Below are 20,421 nucleotides of genomic sequence, written 5' to 3'. Positions count from 1 at the left end.
CCAGTCTCAAAAGACTTCCCACTTCGACTGGTATACTCTGATGGTAGAAGCTCTCCTAGCTCTCGCAATCGCACTGGCTGCCTCCTTCGAAAAGCCTCGAGCTCTTGAGAGTCTCTCGATAGTCTGAAGGCAGTCAGACGAAGCGCGGGGAGGCTTTGATGAACATTCTTTACGTGGGGCTGACGTAAGAGATCTACCCTTAGAGGAAGACTTCTTGGAATGTCTACCAGCCATTGAAGTACCTCGGTGAACCACTCTCTCGCGGGCCAGAGGGGAGCAACCAACGTCAACCTTGTCCCTTCGTGAGAGGCGAACTTCTGCAGTACCTTGTTGACTATCTTGAATGGTGGGAATGCATACAAGTCCAGATGAGACCAATCCAGTAGAAACACGTCTATGTGGATTGCTTCTGGATCTGGGACTGGTGAGCAATAGATTGGTAACCTTTTGGTCAACGAGGTGGCAAAGAGGTCTATGGTGGGTTGACCCCAAGTCGCCCAAAGACTCTTGCACACGTCCTTGTGGAGGGTCCATTCCGTGGGTATCACCTGACCCCTCCGACTGAGACAGTCTGCCAAGACGTTCAAGTCCCCCTGGATGAATCTCGTCAACAGGGAGATGCCTCGATTTCTTGACCATATGAGAAGGTCCCTTGCGATCTCGTACAGCGTGAGGGAGTGTGTGCCTCCTTGCTTGGAGATGTACGCCAAAGCTGTGGTGTTGTCTGAGTTGACCTCTACCACTTTGTTTCGAAGAAAGCTTTCGAATTTCATCAAGGCCAAGTGGACTGCTAATAGCTCCTTGCCGTTGATGTGCATGCTCTTCTGACTTGAGGTCCACAGACCCGAGCATTCCCGACCGTCAAGGGTCGCACCCCAACCCAAATCCGACGCGTCTGAGAACAACACGTGGTTTGGGTTCTTGACTGCTAGGGATAGTCCCTCTCTCAGACTGATATTGCTGTCCCACCATTTCAGGCATGCCTTTACTGGTTCGGAGACTGGGATTGATACCGTCTCTAACGTCTTGTCCTTATTCCAGTGAGAGGCTAGATGGAACTGGAGAGGCCGAAGGTGTAGTCTCCCTAGCGAGACAAACTGCTCCAGGGATGAGAGAGTCCCTACGAGACTCTTCCAACTCCTGACTGAACAAACGTTCTCTTTTCAGCATTAGTTGGACTTTGAGCAGGGCTTGTTCTATTCGGGTGGCAGACGGAAAAGCCCGAAAAACTGGACTGCGAATCTCCATCCCCAAATATAGAATAGTCTGGGATGGGATCAGTTGGGACTTTTCTAGGTTGACCAAAAGTCCCAACTCCCTGGCCAGACTCAACGTCCAATGTAGATCCTGCAGACAGCGATGACTGGACGATGCTCTGAGAAGTCAGTCGTCCAAGTACAGGGAGGCTCGGATTCCCGAAAGATGGAGGAATTTTGCCACATTCCTCATGAGCCTCGTAAACACGAAAGGAGCAGGACTGAGGCCAAAGCACAGGGCTCGAAACTGGTACCCCACATTCCTGTAAACAAACCTCAGAAACGGTTGGGAATCCGGGTGTATAGGAATGTGGAAGTATGCATCCTGAAGGTCGAGAGAGACCATCCAGTCGCCTTCCATTAATGCTGTCAAGAGAGCCTGGTAGACTTCATCGTGAAGTTTGTCTTGACAATGAACACATTGAGCGCACTTGCCTCTTACGTACTCCTGCAGTGAACGTGGCTGCCAGATCATTGGAGCCATCCCTGATAGTCTTGTTCCTGCAGAGAACGTGGCTGTCAGATTATTGGAGCCATCCCTCATAGCCTTGTTTATGCATGACATAATTGTACAGCAAAACTTCAAACGCTCGAAAAAACTCCTAACAGGAGATGGTCTAGCTCTGAAGCCGACCATAAAATCTTGGAGCGTCTCAAGGCCAGGCGCCAGGGAGAGTCTATGAGGTTTGAGAAGTCTATCTGGGCAGAGGAAGGAACTCCCAAGCCGAGAACTTCTCCCGTGTCATACCAGACTCTCGCTCTATAAGCCAGTTTAAAAGGAGGGAAAGCAAAGGCTGTCTCCCCCAAACTCCTCCTGGTGATCAACCAGTCGCCTAGCAAACGTAAAGCTCTCTTAGAAGAGCGAGAGAGCACTAGCTTAGAAAACAACGGCTTCGAAGTAGCTAGGCCTAGTGTAAACTCTGACGTTTAGGCGAACGAGGAGCAGCAGTTACAAAGAGATCCGGACAAAGATCCTTAAAAATCAGCATGATTTATTTAAAGTCCATAGAGGGCTGAGCAGCTTTAGGCTCCTCTCCGTCTGACAGAGTCCCCAAGGGAATATCAGTAGGAGGGGGATCAGCAACTTCCTCATCTGAAGGAATCTTGTCTGACAATTGCCGAGTCTCAAGCAAGGGAGAGACCTGCCGTGGTGGCAATGCTTGACAAGCAGAGTCCACACGCAAAGGAGCAACAGTAGCAGTCAAGGACGCTATGTCATGTAACTGCTTAAAGGACTGACCAGCAACAACAACAGGTGCGGGAGGACGCTCGACGTCAACTCGAGACTGCCTTGACTGCCTAGACTGAGCAGTCAAAACAACTCTTGACAGCGGTGCTTGACGCTCAACGTCAAAACAAGTCAACTTCGCTGGTTGGCGAACGTCCTGAACGTCAACAAGAGCAAGCGGCAGCGGCTGAACGTCCACAAGCGGCTGAGAGTCATCACGGGACTGCATCGAGTGAGGCTCTACAAAACGTGATTGACGTGACTTTGTAACGTCAACGTCAACAGGACGAGCAAAGGCTCGTTTGGGCGGCTGACGGCCAGGATCTCGATCAGCTAAGCGGCGAGGATCATCGTGAACCTGCTCAGCAGAATAGTCCTCCATAAGAGAGGCAAGCTTATTCTGCATGTCTTGCAGTACAACCCATTTAGGATCAACGGGAATGGGTGCGGTAAGAGACGAGGGTAACGTCTGTGACTGCAAAACCTTGCCTACAATAAGACTCTCGGAGCCTGTGTTACGCTTCTGTTTAGGCGTCGAGCAGTCTTCCGATGACTGCACAGGGTCAGAGCTGTCCCAATGGCTACAACCAGGACGCTGGACCTGTCCTGAAGGGACTGACTTTCGCTTTAAGGGTCTCGAAACCTTGCTCCACGGTTTCTTACGCGATAAGCCTTCGGATGACGAGGAGAAAACCGTCTCGCTCGTGTTATGGTAGGGGCGGTCTTGACGAGACACGCCTGAAACCATAGAGGGAACGTCTGTTCGTTGGTTAAAGCCTCTCGAACCCATAAGTCCTACGACATTACTTCTCCCTGGGGCATGGGAGCTTGCAAGAGGTCTCGGACTAGGCGAACGACAGGCACGAACAGACGAACCCTCTGTCGCAACACTGATAACACTTTGCGCAATTATCACTTTATCACTACGATTTTCTGTTTTGCACTTACTTCACTGAAATCGAATTTTTCAATAATTCACATTAGGCATGAATAAAACTGATTTCTACCTGAAGCACGCAATTCTACCCTACATCAAAAGGTTATAATTGCGAAATAAGTCGTATAATGTAAGCACATTAATACAAGCAAAAAACAGTAAACATATATATCGAATAAAACGGAAATATATAAAGATAAAAGGATCAGTGACTGGGGAGGAGACTAAACACTAGTTCATTCAAAACTACGTTTTCAATCTCTCACCGTACAGTGCCTTGGGACGAGAATAAAAACTAAAAACGTTTTATCCTTACTCCCCGTACAGAGACTTGGGACGAGAGTAAACAACTGACTCGAGAACAACGTTACTCGCTTGGGACGAGAATAAAGATCGGAACGTTCTCTCTTCCTCTCTCTCTCTCCGTCTCTCTCTCTCTTCGTCTCTCTCTCTCTCCGTCTCTCTCTCTCTCTCTCTCTCTCTTGATTTCACACCGAAGAGAAAAGCCCACTCACCTTTCGTCAATAAACAGGTTATTTGACCAAAGGAAAAAACTGAAAGGACTAAGAAATTGAAAATTAACAAGTTCCTTTAAATTAGTATTTAAAACATTTCAGTTTGAAAGAAGAATGAACAAAACGTCAGAATCGATTTACTCTTTCTGCAAAGTGAAACCGTGATTCTCTCTCTCTCTATCGCAACGATAGAGCGCAAACTGCGTAGCATAAATAAACCAAACGTTAGTTCATCTTTGAAACAGCAAGAAGACTATTCAAAGAAAATCTTTCATAAAATATCTACTAAAAAATATTCATTTAATAAGTTTTAAATCATTTGCTCTGTAAAAGTTATTTACGATTGAAAGGGCTCAACGTTGTTTAACTTCGGTTTCCAAGTTAGGACCGCCTACTCTCGGATTAGGGGAGGAATAGGTAAGGCCGCATATAAACAAATCATTAAAATTTATCTTGATGTTTATTATAAATGGAAAGCTAATCGAAGAGGCCTAATAAAGGCGGGTGAGATATAAAATATATAGAGGAAAATCTATAATTAACAACAACAATTTATAACGTGATAAGATAATTGCTAAAAGCCTAAAACACACTTCCGTACTAAGGGAAGGGTCGGCCATTTTGAAAAGTCAAAGAAAGTCCAAAAAACAATCCAAAGTCATCAACAATTAAATCTATCCAAAAAAGAGTTCAAGATTCAAGTTGAAGATAAAACACCTGCACTCCGAAAGCTCAAACCAAAAGGAAGTACTTCACCAAGACTGTTGAAAAACTCCAGGTTAACAGCGAGTAATGGTACGTCTTGTCGATCAGACCGACAGAGAAGAATTGGAGCTATTTACATGTATATGCGGTATCTGGCCGATAGTTGGCGCTAGTGGGCACACCCGCAACCTTCATAGCGATCGCTCGCGAGTTTTTGTGTTTTTTCTGTCGAGCCGCCGGAGGCTCAGCTATTATATATTCACCGGCTAAGTTAAATATTTAAAAATACAAATTACTTAAAATTTGTGATAGGGCGTCTGATGGCGGCGAGTCGTCCTTCTCGGCGCCGCCCTCGGCTGCTGACGCACCTGAAAAGCCCGCTCAAGAGGCGGGAAAAGAAGCTGCTGCCGACTTTCCCCACATAGGATCTTCCGAAGATACGTGGCCCCCTTTGTCCCGGGCCTCGACCCCCGAAAACACACCCGTCCCTCCCTCAGGCCCCCACTTGCCTGGACAGACGACACAATACCACTGTCTGGTAATTTAGACTCCTGGGGAAGGGCCACCGGCCCCTTCCCCGCAACAGACTTACCTCGACCCCTACTCTGGGTAGGGGGAGAAGGTAGAGAAGCTCTATCCGACGGGATGCCGGGCGAAGCAAGAGGCGAAGAGACGTTGGACTTCCTCGGGGACCGACGAGAGGCTTTCTTCTTTTTCGAGCCGTAACGCACCCACTGCACTTCATTCCAGGACTCGCACTCCGGACACGTGGCCGTAGGAGAACTCACACTGCCCCTACACGACGAACACAAGGAGTGCGGGTCAACTTCGGGTTTTGAGAGAAAAGCGCCACACGATTTGCCGGCCATAGGCGCAGGGCAACGACGGGGCTGCTCCATAACGAACAAGTAATATACCGCGAGACACAGGAACACAGAGGGAAAGGAAGGGAAGCACACAAGGGACCACTGGGAACCGCGTGGGACACAAAGGGATCGGGGACACAAAGGGTCGCACTGAGTTAGAGGGTGAGCGTCGGTGTGTTGACGCCGACGCGACCAGAAACTTACTGAGGAGCGAGACCTGAGAAAGCATGCTCTCTGACCCCGGGTCATCTCTGGGCGCGTATCACTCCGCCAGAGATTACCCCGCATAGCGAACGGGAATAGGGTAAACTACACAAAATTCTGGTCGGATGGGAGGAGATCCCAGATACTCCTAAGAAAGTAGTTCGAGGTAAGTACTCCGTGTTGGAACAAATAAAATAATTTAAGAGTAACAACATTAAAATAAATATCTCCTATATAAACTACATAAACTTTTACAAAACTGGGGGAAGAGAAATTAGATAGAATATTGTGCAAAAGTGTACCCTCAAGCAAGAGAACTCTAACCCAAGACAATGGAAGACCATGGTACAGAGACTATGACACTACCCCAGACTAGAGAACAATGGTTTGATTTTGGAGTGACCTTCTCCTAGAAGAGCTGCTTACCATATCTAAAGAGTCTCTTCTACCCTTACCAAGAGGAAAGTGGCCGCTGAACAATTACAGTGCAGTAACCCCTTGGGAGAAGAAGAATTGTTTGGTAATCTCAGTGTTGTCAGGTATATGAGAACAGAGGAAAATATGTAGAGAATAGGCCAGACTATTCGGTGAGTGTGTAGGTAAAGGGGAAATGAACCGTAACTAGAGAGAAGGATCCAATGTAGTACTGTCTGGCTAGTCAAAAAATACCATAACTCTCTAGTGGTAGTATCTCAACAGGTAGCTGGTGCCCTGTCCAACCTACTATCTAGACCCCAAACACATATGGAGAAGTTCAAATTGCATTGTGAATCCAATCCATTGAACTTGTGTGAAAACAACAAGTTCCAGGTGGCAAGTGAGGTATTAAGCACCAAGCCTGACACGTGTGCTGTACTTTTCCCATCCCTGGCAAGTGCTGGGTTAGGTTGCAATATTTGAGTGTGCGAAAAACTCCCTCAACTGTATGTCGAGGTAATAGCTACCGAGGTAGCGCAAACCGAAAAAACTGTGGGATGAAGTTCTGTGTATTGCCGCCGTAGAGAGTGCATTAAAGTAGCGCACGCTTGTGTGCCATCGCGGACATAAGAGCTACAGTTGATGAGGTAGCGCTAGCTCTTATTATTATTATTATTATTATTATTATTATTATTATTATTATTATTATTATTATTACAGTATTATTATTGCTATTACTAGCTAAGCTACAACCCTAGTTGGAAAAGCAAGATGCGATAAGCACAAGGGCTCCAACAAGGAAAAATAGCCCAGTGAGGAAAGGAAATAAATAGACGATCTGAGAAATAATGAACAATTAAAATAAAATATTTTTAAAACAGTAACAATATCAAAACAGATATTTCATATATGAACTAAAAAATAAAACATAAAACCATTTGCTGTAAGTTTGAACTTTTGAAGTTCAACCGATTAAACTACCCAATTATGAAGATCATTCCACAACCTGGTCACAGCTGAAATAAAACTTCTAGAATACTGTGTAGTAATAAGTTTTCTAATGAAGAAGGCCTAACTGCAGTATTAGAATTAACTGCATGCCTAGTATTACAAACAGGATGGAACTGTTCACCAAGATCTGAATATAAAGGATGATCAGAACTATGAAAAATCTTATGCAACATGCATAACAAACTAATTGAACAACAGTGCCAGAGATTAATATCTAGATCAGGACAGAAATTTAATAGGCCGTAAGTTCCTGTCCAACAAATTAAGATGAGAATCAGCAGCCGAAGACCAGACAGTAGAACAATACTCGAAACAAGGTAGAATGAAAGAATTAAAACACTTCTTCAGAATAGATTGATCACCAAATATCTTAAAAGACTTTCTCATTAAGCCAATTTTTTGTGCAATGGAAGAAGACACTGACCTATGTGTTTCTCAAAAGTAAATTTTCTGTCAAGAATTACACCTTAAATTTTAAGAGTCATACAGAGTTAAAGAAACATTATCAATGCTGAGATCCAGATGTTGAGGAGCCACTGTCCTTAACCTACTTACAATCATACTTTGAGTTTTGTTAGTATTCAACTTCATGCCCCATAATTTGCACCATGTATTAATTTTAGCTAGATCTCTAAATAAATTGTCTAACTTGTGTCGTCTAGATGAGGACATTTGCTCGGAGACTCGAAAAGCGAACGTTGAAGCAATAGCCCTAGAGCTCTATTGTGGATGACGAGAAGAGAGCAAGGAGAGTCTTGCTGGGAAGAGAAGTGCGCTTGTTTGCAGTGAGGATTGTAACCAGTAGTGCTCAGTAATTCTCGCCAGAGAAGCTCTTCGTCGAACGAAGTCGGAAATTACCATATCACAGGAGACTAGGCAACAAGAGTTGCCACTGGCTATCGGCAATTCTACCCACAAGCGGGAAATGCTGTTCGTCAAAGGCAGAGGGCAACTTTACCTCAGAAGGGAAATTCACGAGATAGGCAGCGCTGTAACAAAGAAAAGTGGTAGATAGTATAGTTGTCACAAGCTGGTTTTCAGTGGCATATCGGAAATTTGGTCAAGAGCTGGAGACAGTTCACGATCACAGAATGAGAGAGAGTGTCATCGTCAGTGCTGAAGAAGAAGAATCTAACCCACGAATGAGAAAGGTTTACCCTGAGAGGCACAGGAACAAACTTCCTGCCGTAGACTTTGTAGGGAGCGAGGAAAAATTACAAATTTGGAAATAATTTGTATTTTTCCTAGCAATATAAACCTGGAGCTCTTAAATGAGTATTTATTTCGGCAAAGCTGAAACCAGCCGATAAGCTTTTTGTCAGGGTGTAGCTACCCACCGCTACTTGCAGGGGATTGGGGTAGGTTAGCAGCCCTCTCACACCCTCACTAGTGATTAACCGTCACTTTTGTAATAACGGCAGGATTTTCTGGGGGTAGTTGCTGGTTGGTACAGTAAATGCGTAAAGAGGTCCAGGTTTGTATTTCTAGGAAAAATAAATTTTTTTTCCAAATTTGTTATCTGTTTCAGCACAAAAATGCAAACCTTCCACTCTTTACAGTGGAGACTCACCTTTAGGTGGGTGGAAGTCCGTGAACCAACTAGCTGGTAACTGTCCTGGGATGAACTCTTGTACAGGTTGATCATGTGGAAGCCTCGCAACTCATCATCCTCAACTGATTTAACAAATTTAAAATTAAAATATGACAAATATGAAACTAATATAAACAAATTTGGAAGTAATTTGTATTTATCCTAGCAATACAAACCTGGAACTCTTTACTGTGGAGTATCATTTCGGCAAAGCTGAAACCAGCTGATAAGATTTTTTGTCAAGGGGTAACTATTCACCACTAGTTAGTGGGGGGGGGTTGTTAACCCTAGCGCTCACTCCAGCAATAGCGACTAACCGTCGCATTGGTAATTGCGGCAGGATTTTCAGGGGGTTTGTGCCGGTGGGTCAGTATGTGGAAACAGCTTCAGATTAGTATTGCTAGGAAAAATACAAATTACTTCCAAATTTGTCATATGTTCCTTTGCAAAATACAAACCTTCCACTCTTTACGGTGGAGACTCAACTTTAGATGGGTGGAAGTCCAAAACCAACTGGCTGGCAACTGTCATAGTATGGCCTCTGCATAGTGATACCTTGAGGGATCCTGCATCACGTTATCCTAATAGGATAACAGCCTGGGCAATCACTGCTTGAGAATAAGGAATTAATCTGTTGGAACATACATCAGAGCTATTCAGGCCGTGGCCTCTACTAATGTATATTTCTTCCCACCTCCCTCTGACAGGAGGATGGGGATATAGAACATATATTCATGTATATACGGTTGTCCAAAGAGCGTGAAACTCACCTGCAGAAGAAAGAGGTCAGCTGTGCCAAGTTCCACGAATGATGCACCCCAAGAGAAGGGAAGATGAAGTAGAAAGTGGCCATTCACTTCACTGCCACATTCATCCTAGACTTATTTTGCGGGTAACCTCTGTCATCGAACTTCTGATACTAATCCCACAAGGGAGCCAAGGTATTTAGATCACATTATGACCAGCCATCACAGGACCTATTGAGAATGTGTCTAGGCTCCAGTGAGTTACGTCTTGCAAGTAGCGAGAGGTGAACGTAGTTTGAAGTTTCCACCGGCTGCTTGAAGTAGCTGCTGAACTGAAAATTTCTTTAGAAATGCCAGGACATCATGGGCACGAGGACGTCTACCTGACTTCGAGGTGTCTGAGGCCCGTGCTCTTTCTATTACTCGCCTGATCCAAGAGAAGATTGAGTTCTTCATGATCCTCCTCTTGGTCTTCCCTGTCCTGACAAACAGCTTGATGATCTGGGGTCGAGCTCTTCTCATTCTTATGAGATCTAACCTAATCGTCCTTACAGGGCACAGTAACAGTTGACCAGTATTGTCTGTTACCAATCGGAGACTTTCCATCCGAAAGGGCCCGAATCTAGGTTTCACTAAGGACAGAGTTTGAGTCTTTGCAACAAACTCAGGGACAAAACTGAGTGTGACTTCCCGACCATCCCCTTGGAAAGGTGATGTCGTATGAAAGGTCATGTAGCTAGCTGATTCTACTTACAGAGGTCAGAGGCAAAAGAATAAAACTGTCATTAAGGTCAAGTCATTATGCAAGGCTTAACGTAGAGGCTCACAAGAGGCTCCTTTCCGTGAACGTAAGACCCTGACAACGTTCCAAGGAGGTGGTCTAACTTTCGACTGAGAGCAGGAACACTCGAAGTTCAGTATGAGTGACAATGCCATCGAGGAGTAAATGTTAACTCGATTCAGTTTGAAGAAAATGTTCAAGGCTCAGCGAAAGCCTTTCACCACCGACAATGAGTGTAGTTTTTCTTCCCTGAGGTACAGTAAAAACTCCGCAAGCACGTTCTTCTTGCCCAGGATGAAACGGTCTGTTAAGGCTACAAAATTTTCTTCTGTCCACCTGAGGATTTTCACAATCACGCATAGTTACTGTGATAATGTCTCTCCTTGTTTGTTTAAATGGGACACTACTGTAGTATTGACACTCCTCAGCACTACGTAATGCACTGAAAGGAACATATCGAAGTAGTTGGGGTCAGGTAGGCGGACCTCATTTCCAGGAGGTTACGTGGCACCGCCTTTCGGATTTGGACCAAAGTCAGGATGCCGTCAGGTGTAACAGATGAAACCCCCTTTCTTTTAATGCATCTGTGAAGATCAACAAATCCAGGGAAGGAGAGAGAGGATCTGCTCCTCTGAGAAAGTCGGTGTCTGGCACCTACCAACGCAGATCTCTCTTCTGTTCAGATCCCACCAGTACTAGGATACTTTGTGCTGAGACCAGGTTATCAGCTGTCACAATGGAGACCATATGTGGAAACAGCCGTGGGGCACTGACTTCTTGAGGGATGTTAGATGCCCCAACCATTTTGCCACTGGTGCTAGCAATTTGACTCTTAAGAGAAAGTTCTGCCGGTACTTGATCCCCTGACGGAAAGACCTTGCCTAGTGTTGTCTTGACCAAAGGTGGAACAGTCTGAAGACAGTCAGTCTGTGAAGGGGAAGCTACCTGCCACTCCTCTTCACAAGGGTTAGCGTTGGCTAGGTGAAGGCTGTTTAGTTGCGATGGCTTGGACACCTCTTCTAGTTCGTTCTGCTAGGATCATGTGGATCGCGAGGTGAGAGCTGGAAAAGCAAGCCTTTCTCAGTTCTTACAGGTAACAGCTCCCTGTGTGCACTTGCAAGGAGTGAGTCCATGATTGTGGGGCGAAAACTGATAGAGCACGCTCGTTCCAGTTTGCACAACTGCAAAGTGAGAGCTGGAACTGAGCACTGGTTTGTGCGCTTTTCCCAGTTCTCTAAAGGCAACAGATCTACCCGTGCTCGACTTACTCAGCTCGCCCATGTATCGCAACGTGGAACTCATCTTTATACCGGACCATGCTTCCTGTGTGTGCGGGTCTTGATGGAAAGACTCGCCCAAGAGAGCACTCCGTGTAGCAGAAGTGAGGTGCCTCTCTCAGTCATGCAGACAACTTCTTCTGCCCACCTTGCTCACCGAATGGGTGCGCAACACAGTGCCTGATTTCCTTAAGAAACTAGAGTCTGTGTTCACGCCCGAGTAGGATGAACCAGGGTGCAGTATTTTCATACAAACTGTCTCCCATAGCAGCCTGGTGGATAGCATTACTGTATGTGCTCCTTCAGGAGAAGGCATTTGTTCATAAAAGGCTATTAAAACTGCGGGAGAGGTTGTACCAGCACCTGAGGAAAAAATTCCCCCCCAACATTGGAATGTGCCTGTTGCCTCATCCCCCCAGGGTTAGCAAGTTCCCTTGAGTTGAACAAGCGACCTTGATCCTCAAGCAAAAAGTCAATTCTCCTCGGTTCCTCCTGAGGGGTCTACAGATTGCGTACCAAGTAACATCTCAAGTTGATGTCAGGATGTGCAACCAGATGCATGCACATGCTATGAAGGGGGGGGGGGGGGAATTTTGCTCCACCTGCCACCAATCCAATGAAAGTTGGCCTAGTAAGTATGTTACAAATCGGTTAAGCAAGGTAGCCAGTGCTCCTTAGAGGAAGATGTTATTACAGAAAATCTCCTTTCAGGCAAAAGACCGGTTAGTAAAGACCCATCGCATACAACTACTTTCGAAAGGTAAGATTAAGACGTATCTTCAATCTATTGTTGGACAGGTAATGTATGCATAAGTCCATCTACGGACCCGTAACACTGACCAGGTAGGCGAACAAACATACGAGCATATCCTGAATTACTAGTTGTGTCTGGAATTCACTTGGAGAATGTTGATAAACTTTCGTACCTGAGACCTCCTCCTTCCTATGAACAACAAAATCGTTTGTATTTCCCATTGACAAAACTTGTATAAGTTTCAAATGTTCCCTTTCAGGAAACAGATTTGCTTATGTGAAGTTTCTGGTGTCAATATCTTTTAGAACTATGACCTCCAATTGGAAGTTAGGAAGGAACTGCCTAGGATGAAGGAAGATTGCATATCCAGTATGTCTGGTTACAGGAAGGAAGTAGAGTAATGCATAACCTGGTTTCCTGTAAGGAATATAGCCATCAACACTAATGATTTATTAGAACAGCGTTCTAATTGTAAGATAGTCTATAGTCCTCGATGGCAGAAAGATTGCTTGCCCACATAAGCGCATGTCCGTCTGTAGTTGCGCATGCGTAACTTCTTTGCCTCTGGGTAAACGTTTGACAAAGAGTATGAGCCCGCTTGCGGGAATGATGTATGTGCAACGAATCATAACATAATTGCCCAAGGAATTTGATCATCGACTAGCTGTAGTATTTTTAAGATGTGAGCACATGCGCCAATGAAAACAAAACAGTTGGTGTAGCGATCATTGCTCGCCCGCCTTGTGGGCAAGGCTTGCTAACATTCATAAACACAATGAGAAGCTGACAAAGTCTATCTGACCACCTTGTAGGTGGAGCTTATTAACGTTCGTAAAGGTAATGAGAAACTGATAACGTTTGTCTGGCCACCTTGTGGGCGGGGCTTGCTATTGTTTGTAAACAATACAATGAATAAGTTTGTGTGAAAAAACTTTATTAATTGTTTGTATGTTAGGAAAAATACAAATTACTTACCAATTTGTCATTTTTTTTTTCATTGTTTTTGTTTAATGAGCCTCAAGCCCAAAAAAATTATCTAATCTGCTTTTGTTTCTCTTAACATGTAATTGCAATGACGCCCTACACACAGTAGGGAGTCAAGTAGAGGCGTAACGGTTTGCCATTTTAGTTGACCGTGAGGAAAATTCTCCGTTCTGATCCATTGTATTTCAGACATTTTGGTTCTGGTCGACCTGAAAAGATTAGTTAATGATTTTCAAACCTCCGCCCAACAACTGAACTGAACGAGTTGAGAATTCTAATGTTCTGTTGATAAGTGTGGCTTTCGTAACCTGTTTTACACCGATACATTTGTTACCTATCACCAGTTTTGTAACAGTGGTCATTTTCGGCTGTGAAAAATGGGGAACAGGGACAATGAATATGATTATTTATTCAAAGTTGTGCTAATCAGAGATACAGGTGTTGGCAAGAATAACCTACTCTCACATTTGACACAAAATTAATCAAACCTAGAATTGAAATCAATGATCGGTGATTAGTTTGCCACCAGAGCATAGAGGTATCACCTGAATACTGAGATCTTTGTTTCCTGTGGTATTTACAAGAATTTAAATTGTTGCCATTTGATGTAATTAAAGGCAATTCAGATGAAGAGAACAGAGAAGTACTTTCATGAATAAGCATGCAGATATCAAAGACAAAGTAATCAAAATACGTCATTCCAAAGATACATGAATCGTCATAATAAATGTTACATACTGAACGTACACACACCTACATGTCTGATGTGGTGCCATTGGCTTGGGTTAACAACAGTGTCAGATCAAGAAAGGGCATAGTGGAGTTACTGTTCCCGACAGGAAGTACTCACTTGACAGGGGTTGAAAATAGCCCCATAGTAAGGTGATATCCTTTCTGATTAAAAGTTTCTACCTGCTGATAGTATTCTTGTAATACAAAATAAAATTATCCAAGCTGCACTTCATAAAGCACAAGTGAACACAATCTAGAGACCTATACTTTGCCAATACGTGTAGTTTGTAATGTCCAAATCTTAAAGTGACTTAGCTTCTGCAGAACGTCTGTGTTGTTCAATATACTAAAAACAAAAAGATAAAAGTATAATTGCCTTTGAAAGCCACGTAATGTATCAAGCAGGGAATTGAATCTTCGTATTGAAAAAAATCCCAAGTGTGAGCAAATTTGATGGGACAGAATATTATTGTGGATTGGCCTGGCTGTAATGGAATGATGCTTGTGAAGAATCTGTTTATTCTTCCAGTAAGTTTGTAAGAAGAGGCACCTAGAAAAAATTATTATAGTTGGTCTTGCCTCTTATCCATTTTTATGGGTATAGAATAACTATGACATACTGTACTGTATAGCACTGAGGACTGTAAGCCTTTTTTTAATATATTACAGTATAAAATCGAGGGGTGGTGCCCAGTTCATTCTCGATTGTTTACTTTTTGCCCACATATCTGGACACTCCACAGTATTTATTGTGTAGTGGAACCCTAAGGTGTGGATGGCATTCAGACACTAGGCAGTCTGAGTGCTATGTCTGACCACAGTCGGCAAACCACTACATAATTTTTGGTGTCCAAACCTGGGAAACACTTACCTTTCAGTCATAGTTTCATCATCGACCAACGGCCGAAAGGCTAAGAAGAGCCTAAGTCGAGATGCGGAGGGCCTCTTCAAGATTGTCAATGACCTGGCGACTCAGGTGAGATCCCTGACACTCCAGGTGGCGGCACTAAAGAGCGCTGAGCCGTCACCAACATACCACGTTGCCACTGGGGTCACAACCACAGTGACCACCAGTGCTCATTCTACGTCCCCGGCTTGGCCAAACGTCAATGGTCTGGCCATTCCTGTAACCGGAGAGGGGCCGGTGATTGGAGGTCTACAGCCCCCTCCAGGGTTCTCACCGGCACTCCTACCTGTACCAGGCTTCTGCAAGTCTCCTGCTTGGTGTGGACCTTTTGCCTCCTCATCTGTTCCAGTAACCAACCGTTTTAGTCTGCCAAGAACTTTGACAAGTGGACTAGGGGAGCAGTTCCTGGTTAACCTGGCAGTAGCCAGTAGGCTGGAAAAGGCTCCAGCAGCTACAGCTGAGGCAGTTCATACCAAAACAGGGGCCATCCCAAAGTGTAGACACCAGGCCAAGGACACGACCAGACCAGACCAGCCATACCCGAAATATTGTCCTTGTCACAGGAGTCGGCCAGTGAAGATTCTGGCAGTGAAACTTCTGGTGATACCTCCGGCTCCTATCCCAGTCTCAGCTCAGCCGACACGGTCTTCACTGACCATGTCCAGTCACTCCAGTCAGACCGCCGTCTATCCGACCTGCTCAAGGACCTTGACTCCAGGAAGAGCCCCAAGCCTGGGATCTTCCAGCTAGGAACTGGCCAGAGTTTTGTCCAGTTCCTGAAGAATTTTAAGACCTACTGTGCCAGTAAGTATACCGCAGGAAGCTCCGGTCAGCAGACCGCAGAGCTGGGAAGGTTCCTGAAGGGGGATATCAAGGAGGCTTTCTTGATTATAGGGGTCCCAAGATCTCGTACCCCAACATGAAAGAACGTCTCCTCAACTGGTGCTGAAAAGCCCAAGAGAGACGTGATGCAGGGAGAAAGGCCTGGTTCAGCAGTGCCACCTCTGGAGAGGGCGAACTGCTGAAGATTTATGCTGTACAGTTGTCCTCCTTGACAGGTCTGCATATTATCGGCGTAGCTTGGACCGGAGAGAGCTGAGACGAAAGCGCTTCAAAACGGTTCCAACGAAAGTTGTGAGTTGGCTGGAGCAGTCCCTGGCCACTATCACTGTCTCCGCTGGCAGTCAGGCCACTTGGCAGGATGTCCTACACCTGTTGAGTGTTCTCGACGAGGCATCCCGTCAGCGAAGCCAGAAGGCAGAGGACTTGGCCATTAGTTGTGGTGGACAATCAACACTAGAACAATACAGTATATCAGTAGTAAAGAGCAAAAGGTTTGTAATTGTGTGGGAATACTAAAATTTTCTGTTATTTTTCTTGATGCTTTATTGTCTTCTGATGCTATTATATTCTGCAAAAGTATGACAAATTCGTAGATAATTTGTATTTTTCCTAACTATACAAACCTTAGCTATTTACATGGGGGTAATTACTTTGGCGTAGCTGAATAACGAGCCATAAAAGTTTTAATGAGGGTTTCCTACCCCACCGCTAGTTAGCGGGGGTAGGGAGGGGTAGCTAGCTACACCGGCCCCCCCCTCACACACACCGGTGAAAGGCTCACTTTACTTAGAGGTAGGACTTATTTTGGGGGACAGGGCTGGCGGGCACATATGTGTAAATAGCTAAGGTTTGTATAGTTAGGAAAAATGCAAATTATCTACGAATTTGTCATTTGTTCCGTAACTGAAATACAAACCACGCTATTTACATGGGGTGACTTAACCCTTAGGAAGGGTGGTAAGTACCCTGCCATACTGGCTTTGGCTTGCCCGGGGACCCCGAACCCAAGTTTGTACGAACTCAAGGGGTGAGGGGGTCCCTGCTCCTCGCTGGCAGTTGTGAAACTGCTGCGGCCTATGTAAGCTGTGTGTGAAGATGAGAAGTGACTCGTCCTAGGAAGTTGACCTGGAGTTCTTCAGATGGAAATCTAGGCTAGGACTCTCCCAATACAACTTCGTCAGGGTATGGGGACATGACAGTAATACATCTTAATACTAGGAACACAAGGAAGCATGGCTTACCTGCAGAGGTTCGAGGTCAGCTGTGCAAAGGACCCAGGATGCTGCTTTCTCCAAGGGAGGAGAGGATGAAGAAAAGAATAAGGGCCAGACAGATCTTTTCATTCACGCAGCCTAAAACCGGGTAACAATGCCCTCAACCTTCTGCTACTTATCCAATAAGGAGCCTGAGGTTAGAACAGCTGTTGTGCAGCCACCACAGGGCCGATAGAGAACGTATCGAGCCTCATGTGTGTCACGTCTTGCAGGTAGTGGGCCGTGAAGGTGGTCTGACGCTTCCACACCCCAGCTTGCAGGACCTGCGTCACTGAAAAGTTCTTCTTGAAGGCCAAGGACATAGCCACGCCCCTGACGTCATGCGCTCTAGGGCGACGTGACGGAGGAGGGTCAGGATTCAAGGCCAGATGTATTACCTTGCAAATCCAGGCTGAGATGGCATTTTTGGTGACCCTCCTCTTCGTCTCCCCGGTGCTCACGAACAAAGCTCGCACCTGGGGGCGAACTGCAGCTGTTCTTTTAAGATACAACCTCAGACTCCTGACTGGGCACAGTAGGAGATGGTCTGGGTCATCTGTTACAGAACGGAGACTCGAAACCAGGAAGGAGTCGAACCTTGGGTCCGGCACTCCCGGGTTCTGAGTCTTGGCAACAAACTCAGGGACGAAGCTGAACGTTACCTCCCCCCATCCCCTTGAATGGGCGACATCGTACGAGAGACCATGAAGCTCACTGACTCGCTTGGCCGAGGCCAAAGCTAGCAGGAACACCATCTTCCAGGTAAGGTGGCAATCGGAAGCCTGGCGTAATGGTTCGTAGGGAGGTCTCTTAAGAGACCTGAGAACTCGAACCACGTTCCAAGGAGGAGGTCTCACTTCCGACTGAGGGCATGTAAGTTCGTAACTCCGTATGAGGAGAGAAAGTTCCAGCGAGGAGGAAATGTCCATTCCTTTAAGCCTGAAGGCAAGACTTAAGGCTGAGCGATAGCCTTTCACTGCCGAGACTGAAAGGCGCATTTCCTCTCGCAGATAAACGAGGAACTCCGCTATTGCTGGTAAAGTGGCATCGAGGGGAGAGATACCCCTTCCACGGCACCAACCACAGAAAACTCGCCACTTCGCCTGGTAGACTCCTGCGGAAGACTTGCGCAGGTGGCCAGACATCCTGTTCACAACTTGTTACGAAAATCCTCTCTCTGTGAGGAGATGCTGGATAGTCTCCAGGCATGAAGTCAAACCGAAGCTACGGCTTTGTGGTAGATGTTGGAGTGTGGTTGTTTGAGTAGCTCGCGACGTGGAGGTAGCACCATCGGAATCTCCGTGAGGAGTTGCAGAAGGTCCGGAGCTATCAAGGTCATTGAGAGATTGACCGATGTTCTGGTCTTGTTGAGTACCCTCCTCATCAGACAGAACAGGGGAAAGGCGTACACATCAACGTTGTCCCACCGTTGTTGGAAGGCATCCTGCTAGAGAGCCTTGGGGTCCGGGACTGGGGAGCAGTACAGCGGGAGCTTGGTGTTCAGCGCCGTAGCGAACAGATTCACGGTCGGGGAACCCCACAAAGTCAGGACTTTGTTGGCTATCTGAGGATCCAAAGACCACTCGGTACTCACTATCTGCGTCGTTCTGCTCAGACTGTCGGCGAGCACATTCCTTTTGCCCGGAATGAAGCGAGCCGCTAGTGAAATTGAGTGGACTTCGGACCATCTCAGGATCTCTACTGCAAGATGGGATAGCTGTTCCGAGAAGGTACCTCCCTGCTTATTGATATAAGCCACCACCGTGGTGTTGTCGTTCATCACCACCACAGAGTGGCCCGCCAGGACTTGGTGGAACTTCTGAAGTGCCAGGAACACGGCCTTCATTTCTAGCAGGTTCATGTGAAGGTACTTTTCTGATTCTGACCACAGGCCTGAGGTCCTGTGGCTCAGAACGTGGGCCCCCCCACCCTTTGTTTGATGCGTCCGAGAACAGCATCAAATCTGAGGAAGGGACGAGAAGATCCACTCCCTTTCGTAGATTCTCGTCTGCCACCCACCAACTGAGGTCGGCCCATTCCGCAGGTCCCATAGGGAACAAGGTGTCCGGGGAGTCGTGTCCTTGACTCCACCGGGACTTGAGTCGCCACTGGAGGGATCTCATCCTGAGGCGACTGTTGGGAACGAGACGGGTCAGGGAGGAGAGGTGGCCGAGGAGACGAAGCCACGATTGGGCTGGGAGTTCTTCTCAATTGAGGAAAGGTCTCGCAACCTTCCTCAGCCTTGATATCCTTTCGTCTGATGGGAAGGCTTTGTGGAGATTGGTGTCTATGACCATGCCTAGATATACCAGTTTCTGAGAGGGCTGCAGGGAGGACTTCTCGAGATTTACCACGATCCCTAGATCCTGGCAAACTTCGAGGAGTTTGTCTCGGCGGCGAAGAAGGGTTGCCTCCGAGTCCGCTAGGATCAGCCAGTCGTCCAGATAACGAAGGAGACGGATGCCGATCCTGTGGGCCCACGAAGAGATGATGGTGACTACTCTGGTGAACACCTGATGGGCTGTGGAGAGACTGAAACACAGCACCTTGAACTGGCAGATCTTGTTGTCTAGGCAAAATCTTAGGTACTTCCTTGAAGACGGATGGATTGGGATCTGGAAGTACGCGTCCTTCAGGTCCAGTGTACACATGAAGTCTAGTGGTCTCACCGCAAGTCTGACTGTGTCTGCCGTCTCCATGCTGAACGCAGTCTGCTTGACAAACCCGTTCAGGGTCGAGAGGTCGATGACTGGTCTCCAGCCTCCAGACGCCTTTCTCACAAGAAAGAGTCGACTGTAAAAGCCTGGGGACCCGTCTACAACCTCCTGGAGAACGTCCTTCTTCAACATGGTCTGGACTTCTGCCCGGAGGGCCTGCCCTTTTGCCGATCCCATGGCAAAAGAGCTCAACGACACTGGATTCGCTGTCAGGGGAGGTAGAGAGGCTGTGAACGGGACGCGATAACCTAGAGTAATCACGGAGATCGTCCAGGCATCCGCCCCGAGTTGCTGCCACCTTGTCGCGCAACTCTGTAGGCATCCCCCCACTGGTGAACATGCAGGGGGATTGCCAACCCTAGCGTTTCCGGCCTCGGCTGGTACCTCTAGGGTTTTTGCCTCCCCTGGAGGACTTCTTGCCCCTTCTGCTCTTGGCAGGAAAGGGATTAGACACCTTGGGCTTCGCTGTGGTCGTCTTCTTTGTGTCCTTAGCCGGACGGGGCTGCTGGACTGCTGGAGGTTTGTAGGGCCTCGATGTCAGGGCCCTGTGGATGAGGGAATCCTGGTTGGATTTCCTCCACCTCTCAGCAGTGAGCTCCACGTCCTTAGGCTCAAACAGGCTTTTACCGAGAACAGAAGTGTGTCTGAGCCTGTTAGCCTCTGCACTGGGGACCTTATGATGGAACCTCTCGGCCAC

At 46.6% G+C, this 20,421-nt stretch overlaps 1 protein-coding gene across 4 annotated transcripts in view; it reads right to left on the bottom strand.

Moving 5' to 3' along the window:
- The window catches only part of LOC137631776 (myoneurin-like), a 262,298-nt gene that overhangs the window by 228,852 nt on the left and 13,025 nt on the right, over window positions 1–20,421 (bottom strand). For 3 of the 4 annotated variants that reach the window (XR_011041946.1, XM_068363734.1, XM_068363732.1), the window contains exon 2: window positions 8,710–8,813. The exons of the other annotated variant lie outside the window; for it this stretch is intronic. The gene's annotated coding sequence lies outside the window, so the exon portion shown is untranslated. The remainder of the gene's footprint in view (window positions 1–8,709; window positions 8,814–20,421) is intronic. 4 annotated transcript variants of the gene reach the window in all.

The sequence above is a fragment of the Palaemon carinicauda genome, chromosome 40 (genome assembly GCF_036898095.1).
Source record: "Palaemon carinicauda isolate YSFRI2023 chromosome 40, ASM3689809v2, whole genome shotgun sequence".
NCBI classification, from domain to species: Eukaryota; Metazoa; Arthropoda; class Malacostraca; order Decapoda; family Palaemonidae; genus Palaemon; species Palaemon carinicauda.
This window is presented reverse-complemented; position numbering and strand designations above follow the sequence as displayed.